This window comes from Phascolarctos cinereus, unplaced genomic scaffold (assembly GCF_003287225.1).
Source record: "Phascolarctos cinereus isolate Bilbo 61053 unplaced genomic scaffold, phaCin_HiC Scaffold_726;HRSCAF=1367, whole genome shotgun sequence".
NCBI lineage: Eukaryota > Metazoa > Chordata > Mammalia > Diprotodontia > Phascolarctidae > Phascolarctos > Phascolarctos cinereus.
The window spans coordinates 94,159,897-94,176,537 of NW_027556098.1; the positions used below are offsets into that span (position 1 = coordinate 94,159,897).

At 36.0% G+C, this 16,641-nt stretch overlaps 1 protein-coding gene across 10 annotated transcripts in view; it reads right to left on the reverse strand.

Moving 5' to 3' along the window:
• The window catches only part of CBLB (Cbl proto-oncogene B), a 284,335-nt gene that overhangs the window by 54,056 nt on the left and 213,638 nt on the right, over positions 1-16,641 (reverse strand). The gene's annotated exons all lie outside the window — the stretch shown is intronic.

The following is a 16,641-nucleotide window of genomic DNA, read 5'->3' on the forward strand; positions in this document are numbered from 1 at the left end:
TCCTGAGCTGAAAGGGACCTCAGAGGCCCTGTGGTCTAATCCTCTTCTTTTAAAGATGAAGAAACTGAGGCCCAGGGACAGTAATAAATCACTTGCCTACGGTAACAGCAGCACTGTCAGCGGTAAGATCTGAACCCAGGTCCTCTAATCCTAGAACCAGAATCCATTGTATTATGCTGTTTCCCTATTGGTTAGAATTCATGTTTTGATGATGACTGGGGGGGAAAAAAGTCAAAACAGTGTGTTTCCAATTTGCTTTAAGTCAATGGAACACGATGACTGCAACCTTGGTGATTTGCCCAAATTCATTTAATTCATTCTCCACCCCCAGAACTGAAAACATTCAGAAGTCTTGTTATAGGAAAAATACAAGGAATAGAAATGTAGGGAGTAAAGAGTACATTAACTTAACTTTAAGTTGATTCCCATGATGAAAGCAGTTTGTCAAAGTTAAACAAGTGACAGGGAAGCCCGAGAGAGAAGAGCAACGTTAACAGCATAAAGAAAATTAATTACAAGCAAAAATCCAACACTGATCTCTAGGGCATGATCTAGCTGACTTGAGAGAGCACTTTAATCAGCTATTTCTAAGAATACAAATGGACTAGTCCAGACTAAGAAAGGGTTAAAATGATTACAAATAAAATTTTAAATTATACCCACCCCACCAAATATTACAATTTGTTTAAGTAAATGGAATATTCTTAACAGCAACTTTAAGAGTAAGAAAAACAATAAGACTAATAATCGCCACATTAGTATATTTCTACTAAAATATGGCAAAGGCACAGGGAATTGACTAGACTCATTCGGTCTCAACCATGGCACTACTGAGGCCAGAAAATAAGTCTCCTGGCTCTCATTTCAGTCAGTCTCAATTCTCTTATATTCTTCCAGCCCAAGTGAACACTACTGGCTGGGGGGACAAGTAGAAGCTGCTTAATGAGTCACTGTTTTTAATGATATTTCCATTGAAATTAAATCACTCTAAAATTATTTAATGTTTTCTTCTTTCCCCTCTCCCCCACCTCCTTTATAACCAGGAGTAGAACCATGATGGTTTTCTACCAAAGATAAACTTTTTGTCACTTATAAATTCAAGCAAGATCAAGATAACACACTTTCAAAAAAAGGCCTGAGAGACCATACAATAACAACAACAAAAACAAATGATGATGCTAAGGGGATTCGGAATAAAACTGAATAACTGTTCAAGTTTTAATATTTTTGTTTTATGATTATGATTAAGACTATATGGGTATACACACATATGAAAATTTCTAGTTGCTATTAAAATCTGTTCTGTTCATACATTTGTAATCACCAATGCTTATTATGAATAAATTGCTAAACACATGAATTTCTTTGTTTTGAGGTTCCATTAATTTTCCTATTAACTATTTCCATTATAGTTAGCATAGTGGACAGAGTGAGGGACCTGGAGTCAGGAAGACTTGAGTTCGAACATAAACTTAGACACTTGCTAGGTGTGTGACCTTGAGTACAAGGTTCAGTCTGCTATCTCATCTGTAAAATGGGAATAATTACAGTACCTGCCTCACAGAGCTGTTGAGAGGATAAAGTGAGATGATATAGGTGAAGCACTTTGCAAAATTTAAAGTATGATTCAGTTTCTAGCTATTATATGTCATGGAAAGATGGACAATGAATTATCCTTCAGGTTTCTAATTATTTTCCATAAACTATAAGAAAAAAAATTTAAATCAAACCTTTCTTTGGTTGGGATCAATTACAAAAGAACTCATTCTGTTCTAATATCTTGTCTTTCTGAGGCAGATGTCAGACACAGAGGACATGAAGCAGAACCTGAAGATACTTTGCCATTATCTTTCTAAGCTCGTTTCTTGTAATATTCATTTATTGTGTGCCACGTATTAGAAAAGTATGGTTCTAGTGGGGATGAGGTATATATACATATATGTGTGTATATGTATGAAAAGGAGAAACTGCAGCAAAGGCTATGGATTTTTGGATTTTGGTTTTAGTCTTCAGCTGTATAAGTACTGCTGTCATTGGAAAAAAAATGCCAGTGTGTAATAATCAACAGGAATGCCTTGGTAAGAGGCTCTAGAATTTTCAGATGAAATGTTTTATGCAAGAGAAAAGATTCTGTACTTATACAGTACGATGATCAAGTTTTAAGTAACCTTACTGAGCACTGGGAGGAAAGCATTTTAGGAAAAATAAAAACAAAGTAATTCTTGTAACTTTCAATCAATTAAAATACTCGAAATTTCACTATATGCTGGATTTAAACACACAGATTTACCTGAAATATCAATTGGAGAATATGGTTTCAAAGAAACTCAAGTAAAATTAAGATTTTCAAAAGATAAGGCTTCTTCTTTCAAATCAGATTGTTTTATCCACTAGCATAAAACATTTAATGATGATAGCAATATAAATGATAAGAGTAAGAATGATAGCCAGCATTTCTTTAAGCACTTACTATGCATCAGGCACTTTACAAATATTATCTCATTTGATTCTCACAACTCTGGGAAGTACATCCTATTATTATTCCCATGTTACAGGTGAGGAAAGTGAGACAAACCAAGGTTAAGCGACTTGCCCAAAGTCACACAGCTAGTAAGTATCTGAACTCATTTCTTCCTGACTTTAAGCCCAGTGCTCTAATGACTTTACCACTTAGCTATCTCAATGAACCCTCTGGTCTTCACTGCCCAGTAATTAAATTTCCACTTATTTTAAAACAGAACTAATATCTCCTTTAAGATCTCCACTAATTCTCAGAAGTTGCTTTGTATCATGTGCTGCATGTTGGACTATGAAGTAAGATGCAACTAAAGCTGCCCAGCTTCATCTGCTCTGAGAGATGTTGGCATCTAAAACAGGCAATTCTCACTATTTTATTATGTAAATTCCTTTATAATAATTGAATTCAACAGAATGTTTTAAATCTTGATTTAGGAAACTAATGGATGATTTAAAAAAAAAGGAAAAAAAATACAAAACCCTCATAGTCTATATTAGTTCATTTATTTTTAAAATGAACTTTGATTATCTTTCATTTTTATAAAGATAGAATGTCTATTAAATATCCCACTGTATTCCTCTTACCAGCCTCTGCGAAAGAGACATGGCTTAAAATAAAGAAGGGGGAAAAAAAAAAAAGCTTGATACTCTACAGAGTGTTCTAAAGCCATGTTCCTTCATCACCTCTGCAATGACTCAGAGGTAAGTGTCTTCTTAAATCTCTTCTTTGGGGCAGCTTCATCCATGTAGCTGGGTACTATTTATTTCCTTTTGAAAATGTAGTCATTCCTGTACGGTAAGAGAATAGAATCTGATACGATTAATTTTTTTGGGGGGGGGTAAGGCAGTCAGGGTGAAGTGACTTGCCCCAGGTCACAGAGCTAGTAAGTGTCCAGTGTCTGAAGTGAAATTAGAACTTAGGTCCTCCTGACTCCTGGGCTGGTGCTCTATCCACTGTGCCACTTAGCTGCCCCTTGGTACTGCTGAATCTTAAATCTCCACTACACCACTAAAATTATGCATATTCTTGGGTAAACCATTTAGCTTCTTAATATTTTCTACTTATCACAGCTATAAAATGGGAATGTTACCACTGATGACTCTTCAGTAGAGGTAGTAGGGATAAATTAATACCATCTGCAGTGTAAGAGCTAAGGAGACTATTAACACTAGAGGGCAATAGTTTCATACCTAGATTAGTAATTACTAGCCCCCAAAGCTATGGACTAAGAAATATTGCCAATTATTGTAAAGGTCACGTGAGGAAGGCAAACACAAGATTTATTATAAATCTCTAATTCTACACGAAATTCCCAGCCAAGCACAGATTCAATAACCCAGAACTGTTAATCTGAATAAATGTAAAGATTCCTTTAAGAATCAGGGACTCTGAATTGATAATTACAGTTACGTTTAGCAAACCAACTGAACAGCCATTTCTCTGCCACAGCAGCGTTTGTGAAGAGCTCTGCGCCAGCCACCAGATGTTCCACACGTACAGTCTCATTTGTTCATTTTTAACAATGTCCCTCAAGAGTTTCAAGTATCTGACATCACTTGATCATGCAGATTAGTGGAAAGGTGCAATGACACAGATGTGAAAAACTTTAATCACCCCCCAATTTTTTTTTCATGTAGCTTTTGTCATATGTTATGTAAGACTTATAATGACTTTTGATTTTTTTTTTAACATAAAGTACTTATAACACCAAACAAATGGCATCCTTTTTAGTCACCTTGGAAGCTATCTAGTGACGCCAACACAATTTTTATCACCCAGGCCAGAGCTTCTTAAATTTTTCCACTCATGACTCCATGGGGTCACGACCTACAGTTTAAGAAGCACTGACCTAGACACATCTCTGAATTACCCCTCTAGGAACTGATTTTAGAAGCAAGCAATTTAGATGCTCAATTTTAACCAGCTGTATTGTCAACCTTACTTAGTAGATTTGACTCTGAACTATTTGCACGAGTTTCAAAAAAATCAAACCTCTCACAAGATGTAGATTTTTCATTAATGAGTGTATTCAAAAGAATCTCTTGTAGACCTCCCAAAGAGAAGCTGCAAAAATGTTTTCAGTAATGGCAATATTGTTGGAATAACTTGGCAGCCTCCAAAGATAACAACTTTAAGGTGGGCAGTGTTTGCTTGGATATATAAATTCTGGCATGTTTGTTTAAACAATAGCCACAATGAGTTAGAGTCACACCTTGCCTAAGCGTTTTCCAGTTGATTTACCTTCCTAATTACATTTTGCTTTGGCTAATGTGGGAGTAATTTTTCATTCACTGAGGATATACCACATAAAGAGGGGTGGCCTAGAAAAGGGCTGAGTAGAATGGGGAAGCCCAACTAGGATAAACTGTATTTTAACTAGACAGATAAATTAATAGCTGAATTAATATACTGCTATTTTGTAGAGAAGGAAAGCAAGGAACATAAAGTTTGAATAGTCTGTCAAAGGTCACACAGACTATAATGACCAATAATGCAAGTCACCTTATTCCTAACCCAATGTTCTTTTTTAAACAGACATTTCATTCTTTAATCATCTTTATAACCTTCACCTGTCTTAGTCAATGCCATTGACTGCAGTTATCAACAAACACAGCATGGAAACCTAGAGCAGTGTGGCCTCCATTCTGTAGCATTCTATCTTCCCCATTTCCCTGGAATCCCTGACCAGATTGGAATCTGGGAGTAATCTTAATCCCACCAAGAAATCTAAACCTTTGACCAGTTCAAGAGAAGGTATGTCCTTACTTTTCATCTTCCTTATACATGTGCTCACATTTTAATCAATCCTTCTGACAGATAATTCAAAACTACAACTCAGAAATGTGTGCATTTGTTCCTTTTGTAGCCACAGAATTTCTTCAATTTTTTTTTGTCTCGGTTATTATAAAATGTAAGCTGAAAATTACTTCAGAGTTTTCTGTTTAGCAAGGGGAATTCTGTAGGCCAGAATCTCTCTCTAGGCAAAATTACTTGCAACAAAATGAATATATTTCTGACAGACTTTAGGTAAGGGATAGACTATTTTTTTTCATAGTAGATACCATTATGTATGCTGTTGGAAATATTTTTAACTTAATTGTTGGATATCTGTGTAGAGAAAAAGATAACAAGCATCCTTGAATGGATAACAGAGGATCCTTTTCCATCCCCACCTAGTTGTTAGTGCCCTTTTCATCCTCAGATTAGACTTAAAAAAAACAAAACAAAACCAAAAACAACTTATTGCTGTACATGCTGGAATTCTTCAGCAGAGTCTAAGCTCCTTGAAGCCAGGATTTTTTCTATGTGGCTTTGTATTCTCAAAGCCTAGCTTTCAGTCCAGTGACTTGCAAATAATGGATGTTTGCTGTATTGAACTGGATATGTTATATGCTCACCATGGATAAAATGACACTACAGAGCTCAGTCAAAAATTTACCATGAGTCCAAAACAAATTAGATTAGAAATTCTGAAGAGTTTTATTCCATTACAGTAAAATACCAGTTTCTTTAGGGAGCACTATACATGAAAAGAACTCAAGAGATGCTAAATTAAAAAATTTCCTTTAAAATTATACTAAATATTTCTCAAATTATAAATCTGAATATATTTTTAATAGTATACTTTTAATATATGTCCAATATGTTAAACTTGAATATATATTCATTATATATTCAAATATGTTATATATTAAAACAATTTGAAATATAGAAAATTATACTAAATACACTTCAAAGCTTTACCAACTTTATAAACATGGCTGGCAAACTTAACCTAAAGACAACATCTTAACAAAAGGTAAAAAAGAGAGCCTAAATATTTGCATATATTAGAGAGATATACGTAGGGTGAAAAGCTTGACTCTATATTTACGTAGTAGATCACTCACAAAATCTATATTAGAAATGAAGAGTTCTTACTCTTAGGTAACTATTCTCTTCACTAAAAATAAAAGGGTGGGTGAGAGGGAGCAATTTCATAATAAATTCAAGAAATAATGATATCTGAATAGAATTGGAAGGAAAAACGGTATGTAAATTTTACTGGTTAAAAGATATAAGGAATCTTATACGCCCTATAACTATGCCTTTATGAATTCTACTGTAAGATAGATCAGTTAATTCTGGAATTAATTTATTCCATAAACTGGAATTACTGCCACCATAAAAACAACCTTCCAATTATAGAAGGACATGATTTAACATGCAGTTTTCATTTAATTCAAATTAAAATCTTGATATACATCATGCTGGATAATTATGATAGCTAAAGCTAAGGATATAACATATGATTTTAGGGGTACTTTTTAGACACAGTTACAGAAGAAAAATATATAGATATGAAGGCAGTATTTATAAGCAATATGTGCTAAATATTGCAGGTATTGAAGTTATTAATTAAAAAAGAAGCAGCCTGAAAGAGAATGATGTTATAATGTTAATTTAGTAGAAGTTAACACCCCATAACACTGTTGAGGGTTTAAAAATTTTTTTTTTGATGAAGAGCCTTAAAATATACCATTTCCCTTAAAAGTCTTAGCATTAAAGATTATGCAGAACAGACAACCCTTGTGTGAAATGCACCCAGGGTTGCCAAGTGAAAGGAGATAAGTTGGGAACATTTGATCCTATTATAAAATTCACTTTATCTCTATTGAAATGGAACAGGGAAATACTTCCATACTACTAAACAAGAGTAATGAAGGTACTGTGGCACAGAGGATAAAGAGCTGGCCCCAGAAACAAGAGCTGTGTTCAAGTCCCACCCTCAGTACATACTGGCACTGAGATGCTGGACAAGCCACGTAACCCCATACATCCCTTCTCCACCCCTCGTCTCCCCCCTCCCCTTACCCTAACATTCTCTAACACTGTAAGTTAGAGAAACGGTGTGATCTTCCTTTAGGGACTGTTCTCTGATATCACAAGTTTGCCGCACACCCAAGTACAACATAGTAAAGTATTTATTCCAAGTCAGATTTGGAAGGACTTGTACCATAGGATGTGCTACTTTGTAATGAATGTTAATTATAACCTGGAATTTTCTTAGAATATCATGTTAAGCTTCAAAAGTACAATGCACTCTGAGCTTTTTTCAAGCAAACAATTAAAACTGTGTGGTATTACAGTCTCCCAAAGAAAGAAATGAATATGGAATACTGGAACACACATACTTAGAAGTATTTTTTAAAGGATTACAAGATAAAGCATTACTATCTATATGAATACATGGGTCTAGGTGTAAAATTCCTTTCACATTTTTCTAACTTAAAATTTCCCTGGAATAGAATTCATATTGTTAAGATAATGTTTTCTAAAAACTTTTAACAAGAAAAATTATGGAAAAATGTGCTAAGGCTTTATTGTGTGTGTAGATTGTATATATATAAATCATATGAAGCACACAGACTCTTTAGATATGGAGATAAGAGGAAAAGATTTTATAAATTAGATAGTAAGCACTTTTGAATCCTTCAGAAAAATACTTCCACAGACATGTCCTATATAAATGTGTCATTATCATTTATTTAGGGAGCCATAAAAGAAAGAATTGAGTTTGAAAGGTACAGCAATCATACCCAAATTCTCATCCTGTCATCTCCAAAAGGACAAAATAAAAACACATTAGCCTCAGCAAAGAAGGACTATTATTATAATACCAAAGGCACACAAGCATCCATTCTCAGAGTTCCACATGCAAATAACTAATCTGGAAGACAAGCTCAATCTCTCCGCTGGTTTTTTAACATTTGTAATAATCTAGAGGACAGGATAGTAACCCTGTGATCTGTAGATGAACAAAGGCTCTAAATATTCACTTGTGAATAATCTGTTTGAAGCCTGAAGATTCAATATCTATAGAAGGAGATCTAGAGAGGTTTAATGATTCTGCAGTTAGGATCACAGGATTTAAACCTGGAAAGAGATCTCAGAGGCTGTCTAATGTAACTCCACATTTTGCAGATGAAGAAACTGAGGTCGACTCAAGTGAAGAGATTTTCCTAAGTTCACACAGTTTTACCAGAGGAAGAGTTTTGAACCTGGCTCTCTGACTCCAAATTCAGGGCCCTTTGAATAATTAGTGGAAAAAATTAAATGCCAATAGAAACAAACTATCTTTATGATTCTCCTGAGATCTGTGGTATTTATCACAACATAATGTCGCTGTCACACCTCTTGGGTAGGGAAAATGACACAATATATGAATAGTGCCCTGGCAGTATAGATTATAAACTATAAATTTCGCAGAAATTGATAGCAATGTAGTAGATACCCTGAGTTCTCAGTTCCCCATTCAAAATAAACTAATTGTGTATTTGAGAAGAAAACTATCTTGACAATATACATGTTGATGAAAGAAATTCCCTAGGGAAACTGAATCCTTCATTTTCTCGCAAAAATCATTTTACCCTAAATTTGACAACCAAATGATCATAGCTATTCTATCATGTCAACATGACTACAAGTATCCCTTTACATAAGGAATAAATCTTCCTTAAAACTTGGCTGTAAATGAAATTCTTTACATAAAAATTGGCTTTCTATTCAGACCACTATAAAAACAGGAGCTTGTTCCTTGTTTTACCCAAAGTAGTATAACAATCCAGAAGACTTCATTCAGGTAAATTCATGAGATGGAGAAACAGATGGACAGAGCTATCTAGCTGGGGTCTAAGTGACCTCAAAGGAGGCCATGTGCCCAAACCAGTGAAGCTCTATTTTTACAACACTATTTTCTCCCAGAAGAGACAGTGAAGGAACCACAGAGTCTGGGGTTATTGGTCACAAACATTTCCAAAACTTAAGTGTTTTTCTTTTACTCAAAGTGATTGTGCCTTCTATGACTTGCAAAGTTAGCAAAGTATTGCATAAATATTCACTCACAAAATACAGCTGTGATTTGGATGGGATGACTAAGAGTACCACAATTTGGAAGGTGCAAATTTTAAAATTATTTCTTTTGAAGACTGAGTAATTTTTGCATTTGTTACATTCACATTTTGACAACATTTAACTCTTTCAGAAGCAGAAAAACTGAGAATAATTAAACTAGCTACCAAGCTGGTGATGTTCTTTCCTCTGATAACTGCAACCTAGGTAAGCTCCAACCCAGTTTGGCCCAATCCTGCCGTCTGCTAGGCAATCCTTCTTTCCTCCCACCACCAGGTAAAACTGGAGACATAATTACGAACAGTCAAAGTTTTCTTCCTATTTCCTTTTTTTTTGCCTACTCAGTGGAGAAATGGGGGTTCCCTTCAAGTTCCTGATCATTAGTCAGAAATTTATTATTGCTGACTGACTGATTATACTTTGAAACTCATTAATGTTATCTATAATGAAATGGTTGGATGACTGTTAAATAAAATGCAAGCATCAACCCAGAAAGAGTGGGGAGATCTTTTTTATCTTTTTTTTTTAGGTAGATGTGTATCTCAACAAAAAAAAAATCACACTAGGCCTACTTAGCTGGACCCAAAAGAAAAGCTGATTTAATATTAGAATTATTAATGATGATGGTGATTATTACTATTATTAATAACAGCATTTATATAGTGCTTACTATGAGCCAGACACTGATAAGCACTTAACAAATATCTCATTTGATACAATAACCCTGAAAGGTAGCTACTATTATTATTTCCATTTTACAGCTGAGGAAACTGAGGCAAAAAGAGGTTGAATGACTCCCTATGAATCACATAATTAGTATCTGGGGTAGGGTATGAACTCATGTCTTCCTGATTTCAGGCCTAGCACTCTATCAATTGCACCACCTAGCTGCCTTAGAATGTGTCTTTATTGCCATAGTTTTATATTTTCTGGCACTTCCCATGTTACGTTAGCTATTATTTAATGACTATACTCTAACCACGTTCATTACAACAAAATCCCATGCTTATACTCTAATCTTTGGTTATGAAGGCTATGACACAAAATATTGTTCAAGGTAATTCTCTTCATTAATGGTGATATCACTATATCAAATTCTAAAGTAGTCCCATATTCAAATTACTTTGGGACTAGTAGATTAGATGAGCACCTATATTTTTCTACAGCTCTGAAATTCTGAAAGATTTCTACAGATCTGAAAATCTGAAAGATTTTCTACATACATGTTGAATAAAGATAAGTCAATGGATTGGAGTACTGAGGCTACTTCCAATCCATTAATCAATAGTATAATTCATTCAGACAGTGAAATGAACCTCTCCTCAGCATATCTCCTAACCCTGTAGGAACAAAAAACCCAGAAAAATAAAATATCATAATATATGATAATATATAACAGATGTAATGTACTGTTCCCTTAAGGTCTGTTGCTCAGTTAAACTCTGTAATTCTGAGAGGCTATTTCCTGGAGATTTTTTTGTTTTAGAGTTCTGAAACAACAGATACAGACTTTGAATGTGACAAATATACATATGGGAAGACAGGATAGCAAAACTTCTGTGTGATTATGGGACAAGTATAAGTTATCTGAGTGTACTCTGAGCCTAGGGAAACAAAAAGTTGTTGGTGGTGAACAGCTACATTTTGAACTGATTCACTTAATACTACAGTTGATCTTAAGGAATAAGTAGGTGAGCAGAAAAACAGACTGGAGGCAAAGAATTATGGAAGTCAATCAGTGGATCAATTAGTTCAACAATGTAAGTACCTTATGATCACAGTCATCAAATAACTTACATTACTAGGAATTTATAAGAAAGATATACTCATTAAGGAGCTTTTATGGATGATTCCTGAGATAGAAAGAGGACATCAAAGTTTTCAGTTCCAGAGTTGTAAGTTACTCCGACTATGTGGATTTTACTCACTCACATGCCTCCCTGACAAGTTTCTGTGTGTGCCCACTGCCCTATAGACACTAAGTATACTGGTGGGAGAATGTGGCTCATATATGCGCGCACACACACACACACACACACACACACACACACGCACATAAAACTTATGCATTTAACAAGAGTACCTATGATATTATTTCTTTTCCTTTATTACTAAACAGTTATGCTTAAGATCTAAAAGTGTCATTGTGAGTTGCTTGTTGTATAAAAAGAAATGCATTAATGGGGGTACAAGCTCAAGTACTGAAGTGATGAGTAGGGGAAGTATGTTACCCCTGTCAAGGCTCTTAGAGAACTTGAATGTAAATGTGTAGTGGTGGTCCTTCTCTGGGAACCTCAATCTGCTACAGACAGAGCTAGCCCAGAGAATAAGAAGTTACCCACACACCCTTGTGAGAGGTATGAGGTGCTACAGTGGATGTGCCCACCCCATGTATTAATCACATAAAATAATGAGAATGGCTCATGGAGCCAAGATGGCGGAGTGAAAGCAGTGACTTGCTTGAGCTGTCCCCCAAACCCCTCCAAATACTCATAAAAAATGACTCTAAACAAATTCTAAAGCAGCAGAACCCACAAAAAGACACAGTGAAACAAACTTCCAGCCCAAGACAACCTGGATGATTGATCAGAAAGGTTTTTTGCACCAGGCTGCGAGAGCAGTGCAACGCAGCGCACAGGCCACAGCAAACCTGGAGCAGGCCTCAGAGGACTGAATTGCAGGCAGCTGTGGCGGTTTCCAGACTCCTCAATCCACGAATGCCAAAGACAACTTAGAAGGTCAGTGGGAAAAGTCTGTTTCTGTGGTGCTGAGAGAGGAATCCAGGGTCTCAGTACCATTCCCCAAGAGCGTGGCCCTGGGGGGGGCCAGCTGCCTCCTGAGCTTCAGGCCCATAGACTAAGGGGAAATCCAGTGGCTGATCAGAAAGGGACTGCAGGGATCTCTTTGCCAGTGCTGAGGCAGGAACCCATGCTTGGATCTGGGTCACAGTTCTGGGTTGCAGTCCTGGGGTGAGGAGGAGTGCTGGTGTGGTGGAGCTTGTAGTGGCAGTAGAGAGGAAACCCTCCTCACAGTTACAGGACAGAAAGGAGTACTTGTGGTAACAGGCCAGGAAAGGAGTAAACACCTTGCCCCTTATCATACCACGTTGGAAGAAATGAAAATTTACAGGTCCCTACAAGTATCTCTGAAAACAGCTGTACAAACCCCAAGCTTGGGACAGTACATCTCCACATTGGAAGCAGACTCTTACCTTAACAAAGAGTTTAAAACTCAAGTAATTGGCTGGGATCATGAGCAAGCAGTGCAAAAAGAGTCAGACTATATTATCTTACTTTGGTGACAAAGAAGATCAAAATACAACCAGAAGAAGACAACAAAGTCAAAGCTCCTACATCCAAAGCCTCCAAGAAAAATATGAATCAGTCCCAGGCCTTGGAAGAGCTCAAAAGGGATTCTGAGAAGCAAGTAAGAGAAGTAGAGAAAAAACTGGGAAGAGAAATGAGAGTGATGCAAGAAAATCATGAAAGACAAGTCAACAGCTTGCTAAAGGAGACCCAGAAAAATACTGAAGAAAATAACACCTTAAAAAATAGCCTAACCCAAATGGCAAAACAGGCCCAAAAAGCCAATGAGGAGAAGAATGCCCTAAAAAAAAATTGGCCAAATGGAAAAGGAAGTCCAAAAGATTACTGAAGAAAATACTTCCTTAAAAATTAGAATAGAGCAATTGGAAGCTAGTGACTTTATGAGAAATCAAGACACTGTAAAACAAATCCAAAAGAATGAAAAATTAGAAAACAATGTGAAATATCTCATTGGAAAAACAACTGACCTGGAAAATAGATCCAGGAGAGAGAATTTAAAAATTATTGGACTATCTGAAAGCCATGATCAAAAAAAGAGCCTAGACATCATCTTTCAAGAAATTATCAAGGAAAACTGCCCTGATATTTTAGAACCAGAGGGCAAAATAGAAATGGAAAGAATCCACGATCTCCTCCTGAAAGAGATCCCCAAAGGAAAACTCCTAGGAATATTGTAGCCAAATTCCAGAGTTCCCAGGTCAAGGAGAAAATATTGCAAGCAGCCAGAAAGAAACAATTCAAGTATTGTGAAAACACAATCAGGATAAACCAAGATTTAGCAGCTTCTACACTAAGGGACCGGGAATATAATATTCCAGAGGGCAAAGGAGATAGGATTACAACCAAGAATCACCACCCAGCAAAACTGAGTATAATCCTTCAGGGGAAAAAATAGTCATTCAGTGAAATAGGGGACTTTCAAGCATTCTTGATGAAAAGACCAGAGCTGAATAGAAAATTTGACTTTCAAATACAAGACTCAAGTGAAACATGAAGAGGTAAACAGGAAAGATAAATCATAAGAGACTTATTAAGGTTGAACTGTTTACATTCCTGCATGGAAAGATGATATTTGTTTGTAACTCATGAGACCTTTCTCAGTATTAGGGTAGCTGGAGGAAAAAAATTGTATGTATGTATATAGATAGATAGATAGATAGATAATAGATAGATAGATATAGAAGATAGATAGGGGGGTGAGTTGAAGATTGAAGGTATCTGGAGAATAAAATTAAGGGGTGAGAGAGGATTATACTGGGAGAAGTAGAATGGGGCAAATTATCTCACATGAAACAGATAAGAAAAGGCTTTTACCATGGAGAGGAAATGGGGGAAGGTGAGAAGGAATGAGTGAATCTTATTCGCATCAGATTTGGCTTAAGAAGGGAATAACACACACACTCAATTGGGTATGGAAATCTATCTTACCCTACAGGAAAATAGAGGGGAAAGGGATAAGAGGGCAGGGGGATGATAGAGGGGAGAGCATAATCAGAAACAAACACTTCTAAGGAAGGACAGGGTCAAAAGAGAAAATAGAATAAATGGGGGATGGGATAGGATGAAGGCAAATATACTTAGTTTTTCACAACATGACCACTATGGAAGTATTTTGCATGACTACATATGTATATCCTGTAACGAGTTGTTTGCCTTTTCAATGAGGGTGGGTGGGGAGGGAGGAAGTGAGAAAATTTGGAACCCAAAGTTTTAAAAACATGTTAAAAAATTGTTTTCACCTGCAACTGGGAAACAAGAAATACAGGAAATGGGGTATAGAAATCTATCCTTGCCCACCCTACAAGAAAATAGAAGGGGAAGGGGATAAGAGAAGGGGGGGCAGATAGAAGGGAGGGCAGATTAGGGGAAGGGGTATATAGAATGCATGCCATCTTGGAGTGGGGGAGGAATGATAATGGGGAGAACATTTGGAACTCAGAATCTTGTGGAAGTGAATGTTGAAAAGTAAAAATAAATTTATATATTAAAAAAAAAACTGGGCAGATTCCCTAACAATCTTGCAGGCTTCTACTGGCATCAGAATTGCTCCTTGACTGGAAAAAAAAAAAGAAAAAGAACCTCATGGATTTACAATTTTTTTTTTAAGGTAACTGAGGTTAAGTGACTTGCCCAGGGTCACACAGCTAGTAAGTGTCAAGTGTTTGGTCTGAGGTCGGATTTGACTTCAGGTCCTCCTGACTTCAAGGGCAGTGCTATCCACTGTGCCACCTAACTGCCCCATGGATTTAAAATTATATGATGCAATCTTGCCTAACAACTGACTTAAGGATTATAAACTATTTTACCTCCCTAAAAAATCTGTACTAATGAGCTAACAGCATCCATTTTACTGGACATTTGTCTTTCATTTCACTTATAAATCAAGACTAATAACATGTGCTTTGCAATACCTCTCAGAAAAAATAAAAAACAAAAACAAAAACAGTGGTTCTCCTTAGAGACTAGACAGTCAATTTTATATTAGCTCACAAACCATTGTTTCTAACTAAGCCTTCTTACTTTCAGGGGAAGGAAATGTGCCCAGACATTTTGAAAGGAAATAAATATTCATCTGCAATTGTAAGGCTTAGTGATAGCTAATCGTAGCAACTCTCAAAAGAACATTCTTAACACCTCTAAAACTTTTCAAATACAAAATTAGCCAAATACAACATCAAAAAGCTACTAAATAGTACTGTAGACATTTTGTCCTTTGGGACACAAAAGGATGTGTTAATATTATAAAGAAATCTGGAAGGACTTCAGAACTTTTAGAATGGAAAGCATGAGAAATGTCTTGAGTTATAAAAAAATGCTAGTTTGCACATAACTAACAGACAGTTATAAGCATGCACAAGGAAACACAAATATAAATCAGCTATATTTTTCTGAATTTTTAAAAACTTAAATGTATGATTTTGAATTTAATGGGATAAAGTAAAATTTTCATACTTTATAGTAGATGTTCATTCTAATATCTGAAAACATATTATGTGTAGGACACTGAAGAATTCAAAGACAGATTCCTTACCTACAAGGTGCTTATAGACCACTGGGAGAAGAAGGGTTTTCATTTTATGTGGATAATGATGCATAAACTAACAACTGTAAATCCTTTTGAGGTTAAATAAGTTATTTTTCATCTCTCCCACTATGAAAGGAGGAGCACAAATCAAACAGATTCGGGTTACCTAGAGATTACTCCTCATTCCCACATGCTAACTACTCATAATACCATGCCAATGCTCTCTGAATGTAGACTCCATTACAGGAGAGTGCTGGGTGTTCCATGTTTTCACCAGGTAGACTAAACTCTAATGATGCTACTGGGCTGTCAAAAGGAAGAAGACTTACAGCTGTTCTGTTTGGCCACAACAAGGCAGAAATAGAAACAACAGATTGAAATTAAAGAGAAGAAGAAAGAATTTAGGTTGATTGTAAAAGAAAACATTCCTAATAATTAGAACCATCTCAAAGTGACATGGGCTGTCTCAGAGCAAAGGCTCTTGTCCACTTTTTAACGACTTCATAGAGGTGATTCCTGTTTAGATATAGGTTGAATTAGATGGTTTTTGAAGTCTGTTTCAATTCTAGCACTCTGTGGTTACAATAGTATTTGCATAATTTTCTGATCAAATTTCTAAGAAAATATATTCCTGAGCATTCAGCCTTGTACTTTTAAGACTTATAGTATCTCCATACAGCAAAATGAACCAGAAGATTTATACTCCGTGGTTTAAGGTGGTGGAAAAAGCATTAGACAAAAGTTAAAAGCCCTAGGTTCAAGTTAAGGCTCTATCTGTCACCTGCCACGTGACCTTGGATTTTACTTTCTATGTGCCTCGGTTTCATCTTTATGAAATAAAGGTGGTGGCCTAGAATATTTCCCAGGGTCTTTCCTTCTAG